The 23,652-nt window shown below is 36.7% G+C and overlaps 1 protein-coding gene across 1 annotated transcript in view; it reads left to right on the top strand.

Annotated features, from left to right (window-relative positions):
* The window catches only part of LOC142324229 (phosphatase and actin regulator 2), an 878,850-nt gene that overhangs the window by 710,159 nt on the left and 145,039 nt on the right, over window positions 1-23,652 (top strand). The gene's annotated exons all lie outside the window — the stretch shown is intronic.

Below are 23,652 nucleotides of genomic sequence, written 5' to 3'. Positions count from 1 at the left end.
TCTCTTAATTACGAGTAGTCATACTTTTACTTAGGGTAGGGCGCCATGGAAAAATTTTAATTGAGAAAGGACGCCGCGACTCGGAAAATTTTGGGGACCACTGCTAATATTATTATACATTCGGACCTTCGGGTATATGTGTACAAATACAGATAAGCTCTGGTGGGGGTGGTCGCTACGATAACTTGAAATTAAAAAAAAAAAAAATCACCTGATACCAATCTCTAAGGTAAATGGATTACGACAGACCGTCCTAAAAAAAGGAAGTTAAAATTTAAACCAAACTTCATCGTAGCTCGCTTCTCTCGCTAACCATATCTAATTAAGGTTAAATATACAAATTATATACGTTATTCTTCAACATTGGAGGCGATTAATCAAATTCATCGCGTTTATAAAAAAATTTATGCAAATTTTCAGCATTTTATAAATTGAAAGGGGCGATCAGAATATACAGAATATGTTATCTGCATGGATGAACGATAACGATACAAATAAATGGTCAGATGGTGTTACCCTTTTGTTTAATTTTTTTTATAAAAATATTTAATTCAACTTTCACCATCAGTGCATGCTGAATGCGGTGAATTTGATTAATTCATTCAAAATAATACGGGTGCATTCTTTGTATTTTTTGTACAAGCAAGATAATATAAATTGAATAAATAACATATAATAATATAAATATAAATAATTTTATTAATAAGAATGTTTATAAAATAATTTGCTGATTTGTTTAATACATTGAGATCATCAATCTGTGGCAAGATACAAATTTTAGGTCTTTCAATTCTCTTGAATAAAAATAAGCAACGCAGCCATCTGGTCGTTCTGTATGTCAATCGCGTTATCTTAGTTGTCAGAACCGTTGCACAAACACTCATTTTAACCTTTGAATTATCCTGTTATCTAATTCTGCTTCACTTTTTTTTAAATGCTTGTTATATAAAATTACATGGTTATACATCCCATTTAATTATAATGTATTTACATTTTGAATTTTTTTTCTGTTTCTTTGTTTTAGGTTTGTACAAGCTTAAAAAATTCTGTTTTGGAGACATTATGCTCACTCATTGTATTATTGATATAAATAATGTAAACTAATGTTACAAAGCGATATTTATTAATCAAATATAAATTTTCGTTATTCTATCTTTAGCAATTAATCGTAATATTTTATTTTAATTATTACACTTTATACAAAATTTATTTAATTTCAAAATTATTATGTTATTTGAATAATTAAAATTTGTTTATTCAGTAATAAGATTATCAGGCGCGGTATAAATGTTTTTATGTTGGGTAATAACAATCATCACTGCGAGCTTGTAAATTGATGATGAATACTGTGTATACGTTTTAGCGTGTTTGTATATATCATTTACAATTCCTATTATCTACATATTGTACTATTATTGGTTTCAAAGGTGTATTTTCCTGAGTTTGAGATCAAATTCCTGTTAATAATTTATTGCCTATTAAGATAACATTACTTCAAAATTTATATGTTTTTAATTTGCGTTTAACCAATAATCGATTATAGAGGTGATTCGCGAAGAATCAAACAAACTTTCAGGACATATGCTGCCGGTAAAAATAAAGAAAGTTTATATAATCTTACATTCAGAAAAACATTTCGTTAGCGAGTGTCGGCTAGCGAAAGATTACTCTCTGATTTCTGGTTCTACTGGATCTACTGGTTTTATATGAAATCTGACCTGAAGAAATGAAAAAAAAGAAGTAGATCCCCGAACTCCATTTTTAGTAGTTATCGAGAAGTCTGAAGTAAGACAAAATATTGTGATCGATAAAAAAAATTAAAAAAATAAAGTTTATTTTATGTTTAGTAGCGTAAAATAACTTTGTTAAACGGTTTTAAATAAAAGTTTCACATAAAAGTTTTAAACAAAACTTGCAGAGAATTTTATTTTGAATAAAATGGTGTGAACAAAGTCTACAGACACTAAATACAAGCGTAATAATTGCAAAGATTATGTTAAAAACGAAACGTACGGAAATGTGGAAGATTTTAATTAGGTATTAAACGAAACTAAATTTTCAGTTATTCCAAAAAACATTATATAATATAATCCTGTGTGTAAAAAATTTTAAACATTATAAAATATATATCCCAAATATTCGGAGCGATTCACTTCGTAAATCTCCTGTATATTTTAGGAACTTTTAAAAGTTTGTTTTTAAGGGAGAAGGTGATCATATATCTGATGACGGATTCTATAGATTTAGGAAAACCTATAGAAATTACGAAGAATAAATCTTCAACATAAATACTTTTCATTTAATCGTTATTTATTACGTATTCTAAATGAACGAATTGAATCTGTACTGTCCTTTTCATTGGTACCACCAAAACCAATGATTACGTCATTAACAAGTTTATTACCATTATTTTCACAACCTGATAAGTATATACGTACAGGTGTTTTTACTTTGCTGTTATTAAACTTAACATTATTATTTTATTTTTCTCGTGTACTATATATATATACTTTTTTTTTGCCGCAATGTTTGATTTTCAATCGGTTCCAGTTTACCGGAACCATAAGCAAATTTGAATACAAAAAAATTACATACAGACAGGGATTTCCATTGAAATCCTTCAAAGAAATGTGTATCTTACACAGTATACATAAATATATAAACACATTAATAAACATATACATACATGAGTCGAACGAACCTTGATAAAAAATCAAAATACTAAAAAAAACAGAGAGAGAGAGAAACTAATAACTAATCAAGCGTAGAAAGAGTAAAATAGTGAAATACATTTATCATATATATCACTTTAAAAAGTAATTTGCTTAATTTCAATTAGGAAATTATTATAATAGTACACTGCTGTAAAATAAATTCACATCAATCATATATTAATTGTTTTTAAGAAATTCATCGTAGTTGTGTTTCTATGATGAATTTCATACTTTCATATTACTTTTTAACCGTCGTTCAGTATTTTATTTTAAATTAAAAATTCATTATAACCATTTTTATGATTTTCATACAACTTTTTTTAAGAATGCTCTTGAAATATTTTTCGTTTCAAAATTTTTGTGTATATTAAAGAAGGAATAATATTATATACATTTAATATGTATGTATACTTGAAAATTTATTTATGTAAATGATCTAAAATACTTGTTCGACTTTAAATTAATAATTGAGGAGGTGTAGTATGTGTTTTGCACGCAAGCATCGTGCGCGCACGTTTCTGTTGTATATTGGTTCGATGGCCTGGTTGAAGGATAATGAAGTAACAGGTACGGTGCGGAAGACCGGGTTAAATCGGCATGGTATGGTTAGGTATGGCATAGCGTGGCAGATCAATGCCGTGGTAGCGTGGGCGTGTGACGTCACGTGGTGGCGGCGGAGATTGGTGTGGAAGGGTTGTTTTTGGGAGAGGGTAAAAGAAATGGTTGTCTGGTTATAATAGTAGTGGGGGAATAACTAGCCAATATACTGACTGGCGCTGGTTGGTGGCGTGCTATGGTGATTCTGTTATGTGGCACCACCGAAATATTATGTTATTATTATCTATTAAAATGTTTTGTCATTTTAGTATGTTTTTGATGTAAAACACAAAAATAGGATTCAAACAGCGTCTTAGGATTTTTTTCTTCTCAATTCATTTTCTTTTATTTCCTTTTTTACGACTCTTGGACCTATAACTTCTGAAAAGGTTAAATCAAATTTTTTTCGCAATGGAACGATTGTGCTCTTACTGGAATATACGAATTAAGAAAATAAATATTACCTTATAGTCCAGGTTTTATATCTTGTATGCAGCTTACTTGTTTCGCGACTAACGATTTTATCAATTCTTCTGATATTACTAAGGATCGTATAAAATATAATCGAATGAACTATTACTATTTTTACCTGTTTAATTTTGTCTTCCTTTTCCTTTTTGTCTTTCCTTTTTGTCTTTATTTCGAACTCTCTGAACTCCGAGCCTTTTTCGTATTTTAACAGTCCTTATATATCAATATTAGAATCCTCTATCGAAATTGTAAGCGCAGTATTAAATTTTAAATATTTACTGATTTAAATTTTTTTCAGCGAAGAGATTAAAATAAATTAAATAAATAAATAAGAAACTTAAAGTAGATTTGCCGACACCCGTGGCTAAGTAACGTCCCGACATTTCGTACGGATATTCCGGATTTGAATCACAGTCCGGCATGGGATTTTTTCATACGCTACCAATTTCCACCGGGCTAATGACCATAGATAATGCCCGCTCTTTCATAATAAAAAAGAAAAACGAGAGATAAATATTAAAAATATTTACTATTTTAACATACATTTAATATTTAAACAACGACTACTAACAAAAAACATTGCTGTCAAACATTGTTTTTTTAATATAGGATAGTTAAAGAGCGTGCGGGTGATAATTTTGTATGTAGTATTTGAGCTACTACGGTGGAACCGACATACATACATTTACCCTAAATACATTACACTTCTTTTTGAGCAAAAAATATTTCAAGAACACATGCAATTTTATTAATGTCATTAATATAAATGAAAATATACAGATCACATTAATAAATGAAATCGAAATATCGGTTGCCAAGATATTACAACATTTCCGAATAATCGTGATCTGTTAGATCGAGACTGTACCTCATGCGTGCAAATGTTAGTCTTCAACCTACTAACAAATACCTAGATTGAATTTTGAAAATCGGAACCATGTTTGCGGAGGTGTTATTAGAGCAGCCGATTGCACCTCCAAAAACAGCGCCCCAGGGGCACTCAGTTTGTTACTAGTTGATGGTGATGATCGGCTAGTCTCGCATAAGGTGCGCGCAACACCTCACCACTCTAACTTCACAAGCAGTCCCCACGGAAAGCCCAATATTATTGAACAGAGATTTTTTAAATTTATTTAATATTATTTTATTTAACGTAAATTTAATTCTATTATTTTTGTAATATTATTGATTCGAATCCTCTGGAACCACCGTAAGGTATTACTTCAGAGGATGATATGTATGAATGTAAATGAAGTGTAGTCTTGTACAGTCTCAAGTCGACCGTTCCTGAGATCTATGGTTAATGGAAACCCAACTGTTAAAGAACACCGTTATCCGCGATCTAGTATTCAAATCCGTATAAAAGTAACTTCCGTTACTAGGATTAAAACCTTAAAACTATCGACTTCGAAATCAGCTGATTTGCGATGACAAGTTTTACCATTAAACCGACCCGGTGGGTTGGTACATCTCCACTACTGCATTATTTATATATATATATATCATTTGTATAGCCCGTGATACTCCCGGTAATGTAAGGATTCCAACGTGGGATCGTACATCTAAACCGGTTCAGCCGTTGAGCTGCTACGGTGGAACAAACATACTTACATACATACACCCTTAATACATTACGCTTTTTTTTTGGCAGTCGTGTAAAGAATTAGATCTACTTAAACTTTCAGTATGTATGTTATTTTAACCAATTTTATTTCTAAGTGAAGTGCATTCAGAACGAATAAAATATGAAAAAAAAAACAAGTAAGACATGCTGATTCAATTACGGTTAAAAAATTCGTCCTGTAATTTTATTTTCATAACAAGCTTCTCTACAGCATATGTTGATGTTTGCAAATTAACAGATTTATGAGATGCAGGAAAAATTTAATACGTTTTTTTTTCTTGTATGAATTGTTTTGAAATTTCACGTAAATAAATAATGGTATTCCGAATAATGTAAAGGAAAAAAGGCTGGATGTTTTTTAAGTTTTTGGTTCAGATAGCACATCGTTATGAATTTTTAGGAATAATGTGATGTTTCTATTTTTCTTGCGGCACAAAGTTTTATTCCATTCTTTTTATAATTTTTTTATAAGTTTTTCGATATAATGAAAATTGTGTATTTGTTGAAATTATTAAAAAGTTATCAATTTTGCATGGAATAAAAAAAATTCTATCAAAAGCTTTTTGTAGAAAAGAGGCTTTCTTATTGTAACATCCAATTGTATTTTGAAAAATCTTGGTTGGTATATTAATATGTTAATAAATTATTTTTTAATTCTTTCATTTATAAATTTTTATTATTATCTAGTTCAAGTTTTTTGTTTATTTATTCTTTTTTTTTTGTTAGAAGAAATCATTTTTACTTCCTTGAATGAAGTAAAGGTATTAAACGGTGTAAAAGCTTAAGAACAATTCTTAATTTTTAAATATTCAGTTATAAAAATACATTATACTTCTTTTTTGGAGAGATATTGAATGAGTGTCGGGATGTCTGTTAATCGGTTTTATTGTCCAATATTAAATTAACCCAAGTTTTGAATGAAGTAACATCTAAATTGATGGAAATAGGAGTAACTGTATAATTTTAACTTAAAAGGTGCAGTTTGTAAAATTTAATTTTAGATGGTATGATGGTGAGATCGGTTGCGTAGGTAGTTTATTTATTCCTTTGAATATTGTCTTTTAAAGTTTCCCGTTTCTTCTAAATGCGGAGGAATTGTACTGGATATCTTGGTTTTGACATCGCTGGTACTTGTTACTAATAGTGTATATATTTGTTTTTGTAACAGAATTTTGATGTTGATTATAGTGCTTGATCGTTTGAAAAATAATAATTTAATTATCTTTTGTTGTACTTGTATTATAATTGCATTAATATATTTTAATCTAGTAAATCGTATTAAAAGTATGTTGAAAATCAATGTAGATATAATTAAAATCATGCTATAATTATCCTTGTTTACGTGGTAAATGTTTAACAAATAAAGAGTGTCCCATGAAGAACGCAACAAAAACTATCTTAACGTATTGCGGTAGCGTTCGCCGCTCACTGTTAATGTGTCTGGCGCCATCTTTGAAGAAGTACGGCCCAACTACGCCCTCAGCTCAAATTTCACATCACACAGTCGCTCTGGCGACGATGGCTCCGATGGCGGAGCTAATCGGCCGGGCCATCAAGACTGGCTGTGATGAGGTCCTACGGCGGCCTAGGCCAATGGACGTCATTAGCAGCCAGTCCGCTGATCAGAGCGTGCCTGGAGCCGTCATGACCCCATTTTCCGGCGGGTCGTCTGTGGAAGGCAGACGGAGGCCCGGCAAGAAATGGTGGTCCTCTGACCTTAGCGTGCTGTGCGCAAGAGTTAGGTCCGCGCGGATAAGGTACCAGCGCTGCCCCCCAACGGGGATTATCGTTAACCACGTGCGCGCTGAGCGTCTTCAGATCTACCGGCGTGCCTGTAACACATATGTTCACGCCATCAAGGAAGCCAAACTCAAGTTTTGGAAAGACTCCATGCGCGAGTTGCAGCGCGATCCTTGGCAGCTCGCGAAGACCTGCTACCGACCGAAGCCATTGCACGTGTTGTCCGGTGTTCGATGCGGGTTAGGTGGTCGTGACCACACTTTAACATCTGTGGCGACCTACCGGGCGTTCCTGGATACTCTGTTTCCAGATGCTCCGGAGGGTGAAGCGGAAATCGGCGTTAGGGCGGGTGAAACACCATTCCCTGGCGTTCGGACCGTGGAACCCGAAGATATAGACCGAGTGGTTTCTCGAATGGCATTAAAGAAGGCACCGGGGATTGACCAACTTGACCCGGATATTTTCCATCATTTATTGCCTGTCATAAGAGAGCCACTCGGCACACTGTTCACGGGATGCCTAAGCTGGGGCTGCTTTCCGGCTTGCTGGAAGGTTGCTTTGGTGAGGGTACTCCTGAAACCTGGAAAGGATCCTGGTGAGGTCGGCAGTTATCGACCCATCAGCCTCTTGCCGGTTCTCGGCAAGTTGCTTGAAAGGCTGGTTGTAGAACGGCTCGAAGAAAGCATCGATATGAGCTGTATTCTAAATCGAGGCCAATACGGCTTCATGAAAGGGGTTGGCACCGAGGATTGCATCTAAAATGCTCTTACCGAGTTGAAAAGCGCCGACTGCAAATATGTTTTGGTTATTTTTATTGATATAGAGGCAGCATTTCCGTCCTTGTGTTGGAGTTCTGTCCTCTATGCTTTGGAACGCCGCGATGTTCCCGAAGCCATACAGGCCGTGGTACAAGACTACTTGTCTAACCGTACGGCTCTGTTTAAGGATGTGCACCTAGTTGTGGAAAACTCCGTCACCAGGGGAAGCCCGCAGGGTTCCGTTCTCGGTCCCCTGCTGTGGAACCTGGTGTTCGTCGTGTTTCTGGGGTTGACATTCCCAGAAGGAGTCACGGCCCAGGCTTTCGCTGATGACTGTCTCCTTTTAGTTCGTGGAAATTCACGACCACAGCTAGAAAGCAGAGCGCAGGCGGCTTTGTCAATACTGGCGGCTGGATGGACATACAAAATTTAAAGATTTCTGTGCCCAAGACGAAGTTCATGCTTCTGAACGGCGCAGACAAATTATCATGCAGTCGAAACCCCCACATTAAGTATGAAGGCTGTGTAATCAGCCGAGTAAGGGTTCATAAGTACCTAGGTGTTTTGTTTGATGACAAGTTGCTTTTTAGCAACCACATTAAACAAGTTGCGGCGGACGTTGTCTCTGTGATGCACAAACTTAGAAGGATTGCTCGGAAAGACTACCGGCTGTCTGGTCGCCAAATGTACTTGGTGTACCGAGGTTTCTTCGAGAGTATGATAGCATACGCGGCGCCAGTTTGGGCGCACAGGTTGGATAGAAATAGAGCACTGCTTCAAAATTTAAGGAGTGCCCAGCGCAGAGCCTTAATTGTATGCACTGGTGTTTTTAAAACAACCTCCTACGAGGCTACTACCGTATTGGGAAAGGCTCTCCCAATCGATTTAGTGGTGAAAGTTCGAGCAGCCATGTGGAAGTTGCGAAGAGGCCGGGAAACCGAGGTATTTGGGATGCGGTTTCAGGCCGGGCTAGAACGGGAACGGAACGGCTATCACAATGCACCGGGTCTAAATTTCGAACAGTTGCCCATTTCCCGCCTGCGGAAGAGGCTTTGGAGCCTCGCGATGGAGGCATGGCAGCATGAATGGCACACCACGACTAAGGGAAGATCTCTGTATAGATTTATACAGGATCTGGGGGGATGGTATGCCTCGAGTTCATTTTTAAGGGCGGCGGGTGCCCAAGTGCTCACCAACCATGTGAATTTGATGCAATATTTGTTCAGGTTTCGCCTAGCGGCTGATGAGTTGTGTGTCTGCGGGGAGGTCCAGTCGAACGAACATCTAATGTTCGACTGCCCTGCTCTTGGGGGGGCCAGAGACCGGGCCAACCTGGAACTTAGAGGTCAGGGGGAAAACTGGCCGCTCATAAACGGCGAGTCAATGTGGCGTGAGCCGTATTGTCCGACCGCGTGGGAGTTCCTCGATGAGGTTGCGATGTTCAACCGTCATTGTTAGATTGGTTAATTTAAATGGGATCTATTGATTCCTATAGCGTGTCTGTGGGAAGTCTTCCTTGAAATAATGGCTGCCATCAGCCAGTAATAAGCTCCAAGCGCTTTAAATGGTGGACAGGCACTAGCTGGCAAACAGCGACCGAGGCGTGGCGGCTTAAATTGCCGTCTTTTTAATGTATAACTCTATAGTTTTTAATTTGTAACAAGGGGTGCGCCTCCCCGATCTAGTTTTAATGTGACAAATGAGCGGAAGGGACACATAAAGCGGGTGCTGTACGGCACCCAGCTTAACCGCTCACGCAAGTTAGGAGCTCACTAGGAGCATTAGTAAAACAAGGTCGCAAATCTGTTTCAGAGGCACAGTAGCCGTTTTTTTGGCACGGAACATTTGGTCTATGCTCTAGGGCGACCGAATATTCGGGTGGTGGCGGAAGAAATGCCAGCTAACCAATCACACAATCGCTCGTTGTGGATGTAATAACTTCTCCATAATTACTGGAGGGTTTTCTGAGCCCCAAATCCTGCAATTCTGTTTGTTCACAAAGCCGTTCAACAGAAAGTGTGCCTCATCACTGAACATTACTTTCTTGATAAAATTGTTGTCCACTCTTTGTTTCGCAAGCATCCAATCGGCAAATGCTCGGCGCTTTTCGTGATCCTTTGGCTTCAGTTTTTGTGTCAATTGGATTTTATAGGCCCAAAGTTGCAGATCTTTCAGAATTGGTTGCATGCGATTCTGGAAATGTTCAATTGTTGTGAACGTCGGCGATTAGATTTCACCGGACTTATCACTTACGATGGCGATGTTTTCCGCAGAACGACTAACACGAGGACGCCCCGAGGGTTTAATGTTCACAACCGAACCGGTTTTCTCAAACTTAGCAATCGGTCTCATCACAGTCGACTTATTCGGTGCATTACGTTGACCAGACATTCCACCGAAGTTTGCGAACAGTCTGCACAACATTCACCACATTTGTAATAAGTTTTCACTATGACAACACGCTATTCCGTCATGAAGCGCTCCATTCCTACTCTTACAGAAAACGGATGACGACCATGCGTTATTCAGCGCTCCGTGACTACTAATCACAAAGGCAACAGATGGAAATCGTGTAACGTTCAGTGCTGCCAACTTACTAGAACAGAATGGCGGGCAATTCAAAATTTGGATTCTTCATGGGACACTTTATAAATATAGATATGTGCACATATCTATATTTATAAAGTATAGTGTACATAGCTTGTACAGCTTGTATAGCTTGTATAGTGTACAAGCTATGTGTACATAGCTTCGTATGTAAAATACTTGTAAAAACACTTTATTTTTAGCCGACTATACCTTGAAGAGAGTAAGAATTTGAGTGGGAGCGCCTTCTACCGATCACTGTCTATCCCATCTCGTACGTCATTACGACATCGTAGCCTAGGGTACATGTGTAGACAATACTGTCAAAGGACACTGAAGCTTTATATCTGACCCTTAGGCTGTGATATCAGAATAGCATATAGGTAAAGCTACTATCCCCTTTGGGTAAATGTGTTTATTTGAAATTTGAACCTATGTAACTCGAGATCGGTCGCACTGATGTTTGTGTAGTAGGTATCGAACGGTGCGTCTTAATTACGCAAACATAACTGATATCTGTGTACGGTAAGGTGGTTAATTTTTTGAAAGTTAGAAATTAAAATTATTTTTAAATTTTCAAGCTCGAATAAAAGAGCTTGAGAAGATGATTTTTAAAAATGTACTTATAGTATGCAGTAATATTATTATTATTATTTTTTTTTTTTTGATGTTTTTAGGGGCATCGACTACTTTGGTCATTAGCCCCATCCCACTTCAAAAAAAAAAAATAAATAAAAAAAAAGGTTTCAATATTTCAAATTTTCATGTGTCAAAAAATGATCAAAATTTTACATTTTCCTATAACTTCTGATCCAACAAATGACTTCCTAGGCTTTCCTTTCGGCCATCCTTTCTTGCACCGTTAATCCATTCTGCGAACGGCCTCAACTTCCGATGACAGTGTGTCTGAGGCCTCGGATATGGCATCGTCTTCTCTTTCTGATGCAAATGACGTTCGCCGGCTTACATCAGGTGATGAAAGCTTCATTGGTGCTGTTAACATCGTTGCTATTGAATCTGGACTAGCAAGCGATGCAGTTTCCGCGGCTGATGAGCTGGATTCTATCTCTACAGTAGTGCTGGGTCCAGCTGAAATAGATGGTCTCGCTGAAGCTGTTCTTTGAGCTTTTGGAGGCCCCATTGTTACAGTTTGTATATCTTCTACCTCTGGTGCTTTCTCAATAACGACTTGCACCTCCATTTCGGTAGACTCGGATTTTCTAGTGACTATTTCCATAGTTTTGTAACTACACGACGGAGTGATCTTTTCCTCTTTTCTAGACAAATCAAGATTTTTATTTACTACTTCGGGTGATGGTGTTATGATCGCAGGTTTAGCTAGTTTTTTATGCTGCGCTGGTACGTTTCTTTTATCATCGATGTCAATGCGGGATTGAGCCTTCTCATGTTTAGATGGTTCTGTGCGATGAGTCGACTCCATCTTAGCATCAATGATTTTTTCTATCATTGTTGCAATGCTTGGTGCCATTGTATTAAGCAACTGCTCCACGTTAATTTTGGTTGAAGAAGGGGCAGCAGCTGCTTTAGCATAAGTGGTCGATTGTCGAGGTGTTCGTTGACTAACAATTTTCTTCGCTTCAGGATAACTAACCTTCTGAAGCGTTTTAACTTCCTGAATGGCCGTTTCAGATTTATAAACTGGGCAATTACTGGATCGGCAGTTATGGTGCCCTTTACAATTAATACAGATTGGAGGGTCTTTACATGGTTCACCCTCATGTATCTTCATTCCACATATGCAGATTTCCTGCGCTTCACATTTAGATGCAGTGTGCCCGAAACGTTGACACTTGAAACATCGTATAGGATGCGGAATAAACGCACGTACATCAAGCCGATGTATACCAGCACGCACCTTTTCAGGAAGGGTAGGCATGTTGAATGTCAATACATGAGAGGCCGAAGGAAGAACTTCGCCATTTCTTTTCATTGTTAGTCTGCGACACTGAATCACTCCTTGACTCGACATTTCCTGTACTATTTCCTCTTCTGTACAGTTTAGAAGATCACGGCAAACAACAACTCCTCTGGATGTATTAAGGGTTCTATGCGGTTGCACTGATACCGCAAATTCACCGATCTTCTTCAATGCCTGGACTTTTTGACTTTGACTGTTGTTAGTAGTTTCAACGTGTAATCATTAGACTTATCGCCGGACTTGTGCGGAAAGCGCCCGTCGCATATCTAATTCCGCTATTATGAATTACGTCTAACTTTCTTAAATGCAACTTCCTAGCGGATTAATATACAATACATCCGTAGTCTAGTTTCGATTGAACCAATGCCTTATACAGTCTCAATAATATCTCTTTATCTGAGCCCCAATTAATATTCGATAAAAATTTGATAATGTTTAGGGCTTTTTTTGCATCTAACACTCAAGTCCTGTATGTGTAATCCCCATGTAAGGGATTTATCCAATACTAGTCCTAAAAATCTCACGTTGTCTTTATTGGATCATTGTCGATTGTCATCGTAGGACTTTGATGAGGAATTCTCTCCCTACAGAAGTGTACACAGCACGTTTTTTTCTGGTGAAAATTGGAATCCATTATTCCTCGCAACTTCATTTAGAGCGTTGATCGCTCGTTGCAATTTGTATTTCACCATAGCAGTCTTGTTGCTGGTATACACAATTGCCAAATTATCAACATAGACGCTTTTGCTGATTTCTACTGGAATGGCTAATATTAATTTGTTAAAGGCGATCATAAACAAGGTACCGCTCAACGGCGAACCTTGTGGTATGCCATTTTCCAAGATTTTTATAGATGAATATTCGTTGTTGACACGTACTTGGAAAGTAGGGTCATTCATATAGTTGGTCAATAAGATTGGCAGTTTGCCACGAATGCCCCATTCATGTATCTGGAGCATTATACCATGACGCCAGGTCATATCGAAAGCCTTCTGAAGATCAAAGAAGACTCCAACACAATGTTTCCTTGTAATAAAGCTGTTATATATAATGTTCTCTAAATTAATCATTTGATCAGTGTTAGAATGGTATTGACGAAAACCTGCTTGATATGGTGATATCAGGTTTTCTTTTTCCAAAACCCAAACGAGTCGATTATTGATCATTTTTTCGAATATTTTTCCCATAGCGCATGTCAAGGAGATAGGACGATAGCTATTGGGATCTGTTAAATTTTTCTTTTCCTTTGGTACTAGAACAACATGACCTTTTTTCCACTGCTGCGGGTACATTCCATCCCGCCATATTTGATTATACAATTCTAATAATCTGCGTTTTGCAGCGGTATTCAGCTGCCTGATCATATTATAATGGATTTCATCCGGACCAGCAGCCGTGTTGCCTGCTTTTTCCAACGCTTTCACAAATTCTTCCATTTTAAATGGTACATTATATGAGTAATTATACTCAGTTCTAAAATTTAGTAGACCTTCAAGTTCTTCTTTTTTGGTCTGAAAACCTTCCTCGTAGTTGGCCGTTTTGCTAGCCTTCTCGAAGTGATTGGACAATAGCTCTGCGATTGGACACTATCGACACTCTCGTTTGGAGTGTCCTTAATTCCATTTTCATCTTGAAGGCTAGTTATGAGTGCAAAATTTTTACGCCCACAAATCGCCTTCACTTTCCTCCAAACATCTGATGCAGATGTTCTATCAATAGATGACACGTATTGCTGCCAGGATCGTTTCTTCGAGTCTATCATGAGACGTTTTGCATATGCCCTGTATTTCTTAAAGGCAATAAGATTTTCTGTGGTAGGACGTTTCTTAAAGGCGTAAATAAGCTTCACTTATTTCATCGTTCCACCATGGAACGGGTTTCTTCGTAAGTTTTCCAGTTGTTTTGGGAATGAATTTCGATGCCGACTCAAGTATCGCATTTGTTATAGCGTCGACATCGTCCCCGATAACTCCAGTTGTTTCAGGGAGTATCGTTCTAGCTGTGAAGCTCGTCCAACTGCCTTTTCAAACAACCATCTTTAAGAGATAGGATATATTTTTCTTGTAACATCAGTTACAATTTGCACCGGGAAATGATCACTTCCATGCAAATCATCTAAAACATGGAAGCTGTACCTCGGTGCTATCGATCCGCTTATGAGTGCAAGATCTATACAGGACGTCGATCCATCTCTGGCATTGAAAAAGGTTCCTGACCCATCGTTTATAAGCATAAGTTCAGAATTCATCAGGAACCTTTCCAATTCTCATCCACGGGGATCTACTCGATCCGATCCCCAAAGAGAATTATGAGCATTAAAATCACCCAGCAGTAAAACAGATGGGTGAAGCTCAGAAATTAATCGTGCTATATCATCCTCCTTCCAATCAAAGTACGGCAGGTATATGCTCCAAACAGTGACCTCTAGCGGACGCTTCATTCTAATGGCGACCGCTTGCAGGTTTGTGTTTAGATCAACAGCTTCGGCGGTAGCTCTGGTCGATGTTAATATGGCTACTCCACCTCTAACTCTTACATTTGGCGGTTGATCTCGCCGAAATAAATCATATCCTTTTAATTTAAAATTTTCATTTCGGCTGAAATATGTTTCTTGCGGACATATACAAATCGGGTCTATATCATGTACCAAGCGTTGGAGCTCGTGGATGTTTGAAAAACATCCATTGATGTTCCATTGTACTATCGACTCGCTGATTTTAAATTAAATTATAGCCTAGGTTTTCCTTTCGGCCATCCTTTTTTTTCTTTTTTCTCCATATTGCGAACAGCATCGTGTTCGCGGAGAACGTCGTCGCCCGTATAGCTTCCAGCCTCTGAATCGGAGACAACAGAAGCCGCCGAGGACGACGGACATGGATCGGCGCCGGTTTCAGGCGCCGATTGAGAGGCGGCCACCTGGCCGACCCCCGACACGGGAGCAGCACTGGTTACCACCTGAGGAAGGGGGGGACACTCGCCCCCCTGTGAGGTTTTTTGTGGCCTTTGAAGCTTAGAGGCCACTTCAGTTACAGGTGGCTTGGGAGCCTTCATAACGGACTGCGAAGCAATCACTTTCTTCTGATCATCTAATATCTCACTAAGACGGACTTGAACTTCTGGTTTAACTTCCGTTTTCTTTTGGCCAGGAGCAACTTTCTGTTTTGAAGATTTATCTGCAGGAGGCTGTACAATTATTCTTGGCTTAATAGCTGCTTTGCTGCTGAAAGGCTTCATTTTATTTTCAATGATCCTTTCAATTAAGCCAGCCAAAGTAGGCGCAAGTTTGTTAATGATTGCATTCTCATCAACAGCAACTGGAGCAGGATCAGGAGTAGCAGCTGCAGCCTGAGCATAGGTTGTTGTTGCTCTAGGTCTGCGGGCATTCACAGTCTTCTTTGCTTCGAAGTAGCTGACCTTTTCAAGGGTTTTTACTTCCTGCACAGCTACTTCGTCTTTGTATACAGGACAGTGCCAGGATCTACAGGAATGCTGTCCTTTGCAGTTAATACAAGTAGAAGGCTCCTTATATGGCTCTCCTTCATGTACTTCGTCACCGCACACGCATATTTTCGGTCTTTCATACCTAACAGCGGTGTGGCCAAAGCGTTGGCACTTAAAACATCGCATTGGTTGCGGGACAAATGCTCGCACGTCTAATCGGTGTATGCCCGCTCTTATCTTCTCCAGCAAAGTTGGCCGGTTAAAAGTAAGAACATGAGAGGCTGAAGGTAGGACTTCGCCATTCCTTCTCATGTTCAATCTCCGACACTCTAATACTCCTTGCGGTGCTAATTCTTCGACAATTTCCTGCTCCGTGCAGTTAAGAAGATCCCGACAGACCACAACACCCCTTGAGGTGTTGAGCGTGCCGTGGGGATCGACGCGTACAGCAAAATCTCCTATCTTTTGGAGCCCTAGGATCTTCTGAGACTGTGCATCATTCACAGTCTCCACATGAAGTCCATTAAAGGTTTTTCTTATTTCTTTCACAGGGCCTCCAGCGCATTTAGTTATTTCTCGAGCAGTGAGGAAAGGACTCACTCTCGAGAAATTACCATCCTCCTTTGTAATGACCAGATACTTAGGCTTTGGAACATTACTATTCTTGAAAAAAGCTTTATGTAAGCTTTTTCTAGCTTCGCCTTCAATTTTATTAAACTCTACACTCTTTCTCCGTTTTGCCTCAGGCGAAACGGCCGGTTCTAGACGAGGGTGTTTACGTGAACCCTCTGCCACGTTTGGTTGTTCAGCTTGCATGAACATTTGATCCCTTCTGTAATAAGGCTAGCCGCCGGGGTACACCCCCACTCCAGGGCTACCAACCCTGGAGGTCCGTTCCGGTACTCCGGTGGAACCGGCATATGTCTTGGTAGAGAGCGGATGCACAGTCTCTGCACTGACTCCAGGCCCTTACACACCGAGGTTTTCAGGGCTCCCATGCCCCGAAAAACCGTAACTACATGCTTGCCATCGCGGGGGGCATGTGGACAGCGAAAGGCCTCCGTTACACCTGCAAATAACTTCGACCGTGACCGCCACATTTCCAGCTCTAATGGTGGTATGAATCCATTTCCAAATCGTTCGTTTGTCCATATCCTGCAGGTGGCCGAAAAATCCAATCCGTCTGGTGACCTGAAGTTGGAACCAAGCCAAAAGTAAGAAGCATAACCGAGGAATTTACTCGGAACCCCGTTAGCCAGCTATAAGTATTGTACGTAAGCACAGCTGTTTCCGCCCTGGAGGTGGAACGTAGATGTTGTGTTCCGGACGTGGTGATTACCTACCTCAGGGCTCTACAGTTATTATTATTATTTAAAATTTGTTATTAATTAGAAATAGTGATATAAATATAGAAAAAATTAGTTAAATTTTAAGTTAATTATTTATTAATAAAGCGTTTAAGATTAAAATTTATATGAAAATATAATAGCCTCTGGTAAAATAATTCTATTTATTAAATGCAGATATCTCCATGAAGATTTGTATTCTTTGCTAATTTGCGAACGGCTTTTTCATTGGACAGCATTTTTTTATGGCCTTCCCAGATATTAATAAATAAAAAAATCGTATTTTATTATTTTTTATTTTGAAGAGTATAACAAATTAACGGTTGGTTTGTAATTTATTAATGATTGTAAGTGTTTAATTTGCGACATTAAGCTAAATCTAACATAAAAGTTTTCATTTGTAGGCTACCTGTTACTTTTATAACTTTTTAGTGTGTTTTTTAATCTTATTTTTAGTATTATTATTTCGTTTTATTTATAATTTAGAAATTCATTTTAAGAAGGTTAATTTTTTTTTCTTATAAAAAATGATTGTTTAATAATGCTTGTAGTCTTCTACTTCCGTCAATGGCGGAAAATATTAAATTTTAAGTGGTTTGTAAATGTTCGTAAATTTACCGGTGACGTTGTTTTTTTCGGTATAATTTACAAGAAATAAGATATTATAATATTTTTATTGATAATTTAAATCAATAAATTTGATAGTTTAATAAGATCAGTAAAGATCTTATTAAATAACACAAAAGATCGATAAAATCCTAGAGGATCTTTTGTTATTAAATATAAGAAATACCACAACCCTTTTGCTGCTCTCCTCTTTTTCCATCCATTTTTGTTTTCCATTGACAAAAACTAAAGTTGTTCGTTCACCGTCATTCTCCATTCTCGACTGTTAAGTCGAAGTTGTTTTGATAGAAATTTTGGGTGGTTAATGAAATTATAAACAGGTTTATGTGGCTGGTTTAAGTTCGACCTATATTCTCTCTATAGGTCGAGTTCAATTTATCGCGATGGTTGCGCAGCTAAGTATCCTAACTAAATTTATCGCTAAGATCAGTGACGCTACAATAGTAGCAAATAGCTGAATCGATAGAGATTTTAACCTCGAAAAAATTTACTACAGCAAATAAATTATTGGAATGGGTTTGGAAAAATATGTAGAATAAAAGTGTGCTCTAGCGGACGTGAGCGATTAACAAATTAAGGAAAAACGTTTAGTTTTTCGCCAATAGCGACTTTATTTTTAATCGCATTTAAAAACAAAAAACACCAATGGATAGCTGAGGAAATTTTGCATATAAAACCTCTCTGGTACGTCTTTCTACAAGTAAAAAACTAAAGGCGCTAGCGAATTTTACAATAAGCACCAAAACCGCGTTACAGCTATCATACATAGGTAGCGTAACTCGAGGGCGCGCAATAAATAAACTTCCATAACTCTGTTCCTATTAGAGATAATTTAAAAAATCAAAAAAGTACGGATTCGTAAGACCCAAGACTATAAATTAATCAAATATTTCAACTATTTTTAATATCTGATCGCCCGTTTATCCGGATCTACTGTGAAAATATAGAAGTTGTTGATAAAACGCCTATAAACAAATTACAACAAATTAAAAAGTCTACAGCGTTCTGTTCTTGAGCTTACTACCTACTCATTCCATTAAGGATATCTCTCTATCTTATTTGTTTATATATCAACATTTGAAAATTTGCATTTTTAGAATAAGCGTGTTTTGGTGCCGTGGCTAACGCTCAAAATTGAGCATTATTAATTCTGATTTTTCAAATATAAAAATATTTTTATTATTATTGTACGTACTTTAAGATGGCATATATGGTTTTTTAAAAACTTTCATTTTTCAATGAGTTTTAGAAGCAAATATTAATATATTTCGTAAACACATTAAAATAATGCTATAAACAAATTGTTATAAAAAAAAAAAAAATAATAATGAAAACATGTATTTTTATGGAAACTTCGTAGATTTATCTAAAAATAGTCATTTATCAATATTTAACCTTAGATTTGATTGATTTTGCAAATTTTTTGCTAGTGAATCTTTTCGTGTTTAAGGCCTTTTGAGTTTCTGTTGATTCTGCATTTTTCTAATTTATTGTAATTTTTTAGCAATGACTGCTGTGTAAAATATAATTCTTAATTTATGTTAAAAATCGTCAATTTTGCAAAAAAATTCGAGAAGCAAAACAGAGTTTTAAAAGTCGTTAAAAACTTTGTTTAGCGGAAATATTATGACATTATCTTAAAAACTTCCTCTTACTAGATGTTACATCCAATCACGCCAAGTTTTACTGACCTTAATTCGAGAACCAGATACTTTCTTTTTCCTGTTTAGCCTCCGGTAACTACCGTTTAGATAATACTTCAGAGGATGAATGAGGATGATATGTATGAGTGTGAATGAAGTGTAGTCTTGTACATTCTCAGTTCGACCGTACCTGAGATGTGTGGTTTATTGAAATCCAACCACCAAAGAACACCGGTATCCACGATCTAGTATTCAAGTCCGTGTAAAAATAGCTGGCTTTACTAGGACTTGAACGCTGGAACTCTCGACTTCCAAATCAGCTGATTTGGGAAGACGCGTTCACCTCTAGACCAACCCGGTGGGTTGAGAACCAGATACTAAATTGTTACCTAAAAACTGTCTAACCGGCTACTTATTGCAAGGATTTTTCTTTCCTTGGCACTTATTAGCCCAGGTCAAATCTGTTATTAACTATTTTTAACGAGATTAATTGGTAACTTATCTTTTCATACATAAGGCGATTTAGTTAACATGTAGATACCTAAAATGAAACGGGTCAAAACTGTGCGCCTCAGTTCTGCAAGTTCCAAAATGAATAAATTATTTGATAACTTTATGTTGAAAACTCGACTTTCACATTGAAAACGGTCACCTCCCAGCAAATTTAAAAATATAAATTAACGAAGAAATTATTGCTGTAAACAATACTGTTAACAATTATATGAAAATGTATCGTTAAATAACTTGTTCTACCATTGAACAGTATATTTAATTGTTTCTGTTAAATATTTAACTGAGTATTGTTACAGTATTTTTTTTTGTATTATAATTTTTATTTTATTACACAGATCACATCGATCAGTAGTAACCCGCACTCTTTGATCCTCTTGACATTCTTCACTACATCATTCAACCATCATCTTCTTGGTCACCTCTTTTATTATTTTACCACCCGATACATCAGTGAATATCCTCTTATTCAGCCTTAAACTTGTTCTAACAAACGCGACCACCTCAATATTATTTCGGACATCGTGTTCAAATCGCCATACACATCTTTCAGTTCTGTAGTTTTCCTGTTTCTTTTCTTCAAAGCAGCAGGCCGTTATAAACTTAAAATATTCCATGCATCAAAACTAATTTTTATGTTACGTCTAGTTTTGTTTTTTTTTATTCTTATAAAAAAATGTTTAAAAGACGTCAGTAAGTAAAAAGTAATAATATTTCATTCTTTAATGTTTACTTTATGAAAATGAGCACCAGATTAAAAACCCAAATCGGGCGCCGACTTCAAAACGACAGGATTCAATAATTAAAGGATTGAATTTTTTTAGTCACATTTTTTATTTTAAAGATTTTAGTTTTATTTCCTTTTTAATAATGGTAAGCTTACAAAAAAGAATTATTTTTTTCAGAAACGTTTTTCAATAAACGTTATATGCAGGTTTATATATAACCTGCATATTGAGAAAAATAAGAAAATATTGCACTAACTACTGTGTAGTGTGAATTAAGGCTATCAGTAATGCAGAGAAGTGTATTTTTATTTTACTTAAAGTTTACCAATTATTTTTTTTAATCCTGCTAAGTTTTCGTAGAAGTAGTTTGGTTATCAAAACGATGTTATGCTGTACATCTTATAACAACGCAGTATTAAGTAATAATGACAATACATTCAAAGTATGTTCAAATCGTAATATGTCCGTAGAATCTTTTGTTAAAAATATCTCCTATTGAGTTTATATGGATAAAACTTACAACTGGACCGTGCAAGGAACCTTTTCACGGTCCGAGTTTTGTTAGTACTGTTTAAACAAATGTAGAAATAAGGTTTGGAACATGTTATCTGCCCTCACAACGTTTTTCTATTGATGAAGTTTACTATATAACTAGTAAATAATAGTGAAGATTGATAAAATATGTGGAACAGTGGAAAAGGAAAACACGTTTAACGAATAGAATGTGAAAACACACAAAATCAGAGGTGACATTACTGAGGAGCCCAAACGCTACCATTTTCTTCCTGTATGTTCTTGAAAGGATTGTCACCGTGTTTAAGGTTCCCGCCGCATCAATTCACACAGATAGCTGGCCAGTATTGCTTAATTAGTGCCAAAACGGCGCCTAAAAGATGACTTCGCTACTCCCACAATCTCTCTAACGTAATAGCATGAGGACCTGTGATAGCGGATTAATGAAATTGCAACTGTGGAAATTGGCTATAGTTAGATCTAGGCGCGGGGTCTTCTTTCCGCGGTTAGGTTTCTAGCTTAGTTCCTGAGGGCGACGTGGTAGCTGCAGGTGTCCGTTGTCTTCATTCTGAAGGCATAAACACGTAAATCTATCTCGGGGTGAATTTTTACCGATGTAGATGTCCCTCGGGGCATCTGCATCGGTGGCATCTCTGCGGGGCCTGGACTGAAAGCTGTGTGGCACAATCAGTTTGAGGGCGAGAAGATGTCCTCCGTTAAAGCCACTACTGGCTAGGAACGGAGGGGGTGGTGTAGCGACCGGACACGCTACGAGGTGGGATCTTCTCCCCTCGGGGGGGAATCGAGATGTGGAAATTGGCTTTGGTTGAAATTCCTTATGCCGTGGCGCGATATTGATCCGAAAATATAGGAGATCCAGGAGCAATATTTTCAACAATGTAACAGCTGATCTATGTTTAGCAGCGAATAAATAGCATTATCGGATCTCACGACAAATGCCGATAAACACCCGCTGCTGTTCGGGACACGGTCAAATAAACATGAATTCGTCAATTTCCACTTTAAGCCCTGATCCTTAACTTAAGGAGAAAATAATAATTTTGATATGCAAACTACCTGGAAACAGTTGTACCGTTAAAGAACAGTACAACATTAATCCCCGATTCTCATTCACAAAACATTCACAAACCCTTGTCGTAAACCAACATTGAATCGGTAAACTGTATATTAAATCGCAAGTGAACATGTTTTTCTGCGCTTACTTTTACAAAAACGCCACTTTTCTCGACTATCCATAGTACTTAAAGCTGTGCCGTGTCCTTTTTCATACTGTTTCTCTTTCGTCAAAATATTAACAGGTTGAAGTAATTTAATAGTCTTCTTTAGATTTAACGCCTCATAAACTTCATTAATACTACATATTAGTAAACGGAAAAGTTTATTTTTGTGGGCAGATAACAGATTCTGTTCAAAAAAGGAAATAGGATCTAAGTAATTTTTAAGTGTTTAGAATGAGAGTAAATGTAAAATTGTTGAAAACAAATTAATTTCTTTAATCTATCATGACACTATTAGGAAAATGGTAAATGTAACGATCGCTAATTAAATTTATCTTCATATTATTTATTTTTACAAAAAAATATCCAATTTTTGTTACGTTTTTTATTGATATATTAAAAACCCTTTTTAAACAGTAAATTGTAAATCTAAAATCGTACAAAAATGAATGGCAGAAAGCACAGTTTTAAGAACTGTGCTTTTTTGCTTGTTTTATTTTTTAGCTACTACAAATTAGTTGTAGTTTGTGTAATTGTAACCTGTGGACATTAATTTTTTTAAAAGTTTTTTTAATGTTTTCCTGCTCGTCTATGCAAATTTCAAGTAAGTAAATTTTATAATTTTTGGATCGTAAAGTTTTGCGTGGGCTATTTTATTTACGAGTTTGATTTAAAATTTTTATGAATTATTTTTTTTTTTACTAATTCAATCATTTATTTAAGTGTTTTTGTATGTCATTTTCTATTTTTAGCTATACAAATGACCAGCAGCATTGCATCTTTATTTATTGTTGAAACTGTAATTTTTTATTTTATTTTGACTAATGAATAAAAGGGGCGTCTGCTTTTCAAGGTTCGTTGACCTTATACGTTATCGGTAGGGGTACACATCGTTAACCCCTATCACGAGTCTTCTGTCTCTATTGTTCATTCTCTATTTCACTTTCTCTCCCCCGTTTATTATATTTATCCTTTCACTACTTTATTTTGTTCGCCCTCCTGTCCTCAATTTTCATTTATCGTGATTCCTATTTTTATTGATTAAATTTTGAAGTATTTATAATTTTATATTTAATTGTGTACACTAAGTAAAAATAGATAAGAGTTGACAGGTTTTCTGTTAATAATCTTTTGTTTGTCTTTTCTGTTATATTTCTTTGCATTATTTATACGCTTA

This window comes from Lycorma delicatula, chromosome 4, assembly GCF_047948215.1.
Source record: "Lycorma delicatula isolate Av1 chromosome 4, ASM4794821v1, whole genome shotgun sequence".
NCBI lineage: Eukaryota > Metazoa > Arthropoda > Insecta > Hemiptera > Fulgoridae > Lycorma > Lycorma delicatula.
The sequence above is the reverse complement of the archived record's forward strand: the minus strand, read 5'-3'. Positions and strand labels throughout refer to the sequence as shown.